The sequence below is a fragment of the Vicugna pacos genome, chromosome 6, assembly GCF_048564905.1.
Source record: "Vicugna pacos chromosome 6, VicPac4, whole genome shotgun sequence".
In the NCBI taxonomy this organism is placed as follows: Eukaryota; Metazoa; Chordata; class Mammalia; order Artiodactyla; family Camelidae; genus Vicugna; species Vicugna pacos.
In genome coordinates, this window is record NC_132992.1 from 32,212,509 (window position 1) to 32,216,668 (window position 4,160).

At 39.6% G+C, this 4,160-nt stretch overlaps 1 non-coding gene across 1 annotated transcript; it reads left to right on the forward strand.

Annotated features, from left to right (window-relative positions):
* Window positions 1–1,630: 1,630 nt before the first annotated feature.
* TRNAV-AAC (transfer RNA valine (anticodon AAC)) lies at window positions 1,631–1,703 on the forward strand. The gene has a single exon. It is a non-coding gene; the product is annotated as a tRNA-Val (tRNA).
* The last annotated feature ends 2,457 nt before the right edge of the window (window positions 1,704–4,160 follow it).

Sequence of the window (4,160 nt, forward strand, 5' to 3'; positions counted from 1 at the left end):
CGTGAGTGTTGAGATTTTTTGGCAAAAGAGTGCTTCAACCCATGTATCACAGTAAAAATACTACAACTAGTACATACTCATAACCCACGGGAAATCACAATTGTTTAAATCCTTTTCGAAATACACAACATGTTTCCTAGAGATGGCATCCAGTTCATATACCACCTTTACAGATTGTTACGGGATTTTGTTGATTGTAAAAAAGGTGTGAAATGGCCCCAATCTTCGCCATCCTAGAATGTTCCCCATCAGTGTGTTTTGAATGCTGCAGCCACTACGTCTCTACTATGATGCCTTCTCTCTGGAGGGTTTTGGGAACAGTTCACGAGAGATGATTAGGCTTCATCAGTCAATGTCCTGGCTTTGGTATATTGTGTCCTCATGGATCAAACAATTCAATCAGTCCTAACGATACTTTACAAAATTGTGGCCACATTTTGTGCATTTAAGATGGAATTATTGAATTTCTCCATGGATTTATCTTTATACTCCAGAAGAGGTTCTTGCATAAGGACATAAGTCAGAAAAGGATATTTAGCATAACAATCTTCTCCATCATTTTTTCCTAGCTTCCGCAGAGTATTTTATGCTGTGAGATTTTGACTTTATGACAAAAATTTCTTTGAGCAGCATGAAGACATCATATAACTCATGTATTTGGAGTCCATTTTTAATAAGCATACATGAGATACACTGGAAGGTTAAGAAAATGTTAAGACGGTTAAAAAACTTCATCGTCTCCATGGTATTTAGAACTGTGGACTGTGTTAAAAACCTATAACTACCACCGTTGTTTATTTTTTTGTAATTTAATATTCCCAAGAGAGTTCCACAAGGTCAGCTACTTGAGTTAATTTTGCTTCTGCTAATGACTAGTTTTAAAGGGAGTTTAGAGTAGTTATTGCATAAGTAGCCTGACATTGTTTCTCTTCAATTTTTCAGGTAAGATTATTTTAAAACATATTAATTTAGAATTTGGTATGAGAGTGTCCAAAAGATCGGTTCAAATCATGGAAGCATTTTGAGTAACAGAAATACAGTCATGAGGTCCCTTAACTGAGAAGCATAACAAAGTTGAATACTATGAGGAGAAATGAATATTTTATTATTGGTTAACCAATTTATAGATGAATATTGGGAATTTTAGATTGGAGAACAATGTGGACTGTATGTGGGACCGTCTGATTTAACAGACTTTCCAGAGCAAGATCTGAAAATGCTTCAACCAGTTTAGTTGAGGTTGGACTGACGTTGAGACAGGAGCGTAAGTTTTGTTTAACCACATTAAGAGGGAGGCCGTGATAGGTCACGGGTCTTTGTTGTTTGCCATATTGTTTGGTAATATCCCTAGGCGTGATTTTCCGTTTATATTCATACAGAAGGAAAGGTTTATTACAATCAGTGGTGATCTTATGATCAGCTGTTCTCTGGAGATGTATGAGGTCGCCTATGATATATTCCCCGTGGAGCTGGGCGTATAGAATATAGAGGCTTCTTGTGGCTCTTTTAGAGTCCCAGTAGAGTTAATGGGAAAAAAACAAATCAAGGTTTGATATCCTGTTGTCCAAACTCTGGCATCTCTTCTGGCCTTTATGAACAGAGCTGGGCTATCAAAACTAAATGGAATCAGGGAGGGTATAGCTCAGTGGTAGAGTGTGTGCTTAACATGCACGAGGTCCTGGGTTCAATCCTCAGTACCTCCATTAAAAAAAACAACAGCTTAATTACCTCCCCCTCAAAACAAAAACAAAATGGAGAAGAGAACGGGACCTCTGTTGTGACAAGAACCCTTGGGCTTCATTCTGGTCTCTGCAAAGGGAGATTACCTTTCCTCTAGCTACTTGGTCTCAAGGGAGGTCAGTGAGCAGACACTGTTAGTGAGGAATTATACTGATTGCTATATCAATATGTAGGTTGGAAAAACTTCAGTAATTAGTCCAAACAGCTTTGCCTTCTTATTATAAATTGATTTAGTTCTACCTTAGGTGAAAGAGCATCATACATACGTGTGAGGATAGGTGGTCATTATCTTTTACGTTGTTTCCATAATTCGTTACTTGTAGTATTTTAAAATAAGCTCCATCACAGATGCAATGACTGAACATAGCAGTTGATGGAACCACCAATCTCCCTTTTAATATAAAATTTAACTTGTGTTTATTTTCAGATGTAATTCCTGTCAATTGCTTAATGCAAAAGGAAGTTTGGGTTGAGGGAGACTCTCACGTAGTCCACAGAGGAGTTTGACGTCACTCACATCAACTTGTTGCAGCAGCAAACCCCTGCTTCCTGTTCTGAGCCAGCAGCAGCACATAGACCAGTGAGTCTCCCCTCATCCTGTCGGGCTCGCCTCACCTTGCACAGCCCTAAATTCAAGAAGATATTTTCCACCTGGTGGCAGACCTGAAACATGCTTCTCTCCAGCCTTCTGAAGGTGGCCATGGCTTCATGCTAGCTAGGTAGGGGTGTTCCCAGGGGCACTGTACCTCATCTATGACCTGAAGACTGAGGGTAGCTGTCTTAATGGTACCTCGGGAAGGAAGGGGTAGTAGGGTGTAAAATAGGATTTCTTTGTTCCACAGTATTTATTCCTAAATTTCTGATTCCATGTTTATTTCTTCAGGATCCAGCATTGCCCAGAAGGTAACTCAAGACCAGCCACCAATGTTAGTGCAGGAGAAGGAGGCTGTGACCCTGAACTGCACATACGACACCAGTGATCCAATTTATAGTTTATTCTGGTACAAGCAGCCCAGCAGTGGGGCGACGACTTTCCTAATTGGTCAGGACTCTCATAACCAGCAAAACGCCACAGAAGGTCGCTACTCATTGAATTTCCAGAAGGCAAGCAAATCCATCAAACTCGTCATCTCAGCCTCACAGCTGGAGGACTCTGCAGTGTATTTCTGTGCACTGAGTGAGCCCACAGTGCGAGGTGTGTTGGAGGGAGGTGTACCAAAACCCAGGGCTCTGCTTGATGCATCCACCTGCTGTAGGGACCAGGGCAGGGTATTGCCATCACAGACAGGAAGTGGCGAGGGCTGTGGCAGCACAGGTGTGGGGTTAGAGGGAAGACACTCATTCTAAGAAAATATTCCTCTAGATTCACAGACTGTATCCAGAGCTATCATTCATCAAAAACATCCTTAACCCTGAAAATGTGGATTTAAATTATTTATTGAAGACAAAGAACAGCCACATAAAATCTTTGCTATTTGGTGATTAGATTGTGCTAGAAGAACTGACTGAGGAAATTTAGAAATAACCTGACTCAAAAATTAGTCAAAAATGTGTGAATTGTTGGATTTTCAGATCAATTTGTTCAATAAATATTTACTGACTGTATATTATATTATATTACAGGCATTGTTCTGAGTGAGGAAGATCATGAAATCTCTGTGTGGCTTTCCTCTTTTTGAGTATCACGCTGTCTTACACTGTTGAATGAATTTGTTTATTTTACTTTATTAGCTGAGTTAATGGTACTCATTTACTTTCTAAGGTGCCTACTGTGTCACCAACTTTGTGCTAATACTCATTCCATCTTATTAACACCTCGAGCATGGAAGAGTTCAATTTTCGTAATGTCGGTTTAGCTGCCTCTCACCAGTCTTACCCAGAAAATGATCAATAATTAGTGGCTCTTAGAGGGACGTTGGGAAGGAGCAGAATATGAATTCTCCTCTTTGTGTGCTCCTGCCCTTCAACGCACCACTCCTCCAAAAGCACTTTTGTCGTCATGTGGCTGATTTTGCACACGTCCAGGACCTCTTTGTTCAATCAATGTTCTACAAAACCAAAGACTTCTTCTTTCCAATTTCCTTCTTTTACCTCAAACCCCATTTTCTCAGTGCCTGAAAATTTGAACAATAATGGATGATTTATAAGTGATCTTGTAACAGCCTCTTCTACTTGCATTTGTAAGTTGTGTAGAGCAGAAATCTTAAAAGGAACATCTTAAGATTTTTAAAAATATTTAACCATTTTAACAGACTTTTTACCATATGAACCATTTTAAGTGTACAGTCCAGTGATATTAAGTACATTGACATGGTTGTTCAACCAGCACCACATCCATCTCTATAGCTCTTTTTCATCTTGAAATACTGAATATTTATATTCATTAAACAGTAACTCCCCATTCTTCTGTCCCTCCAGCC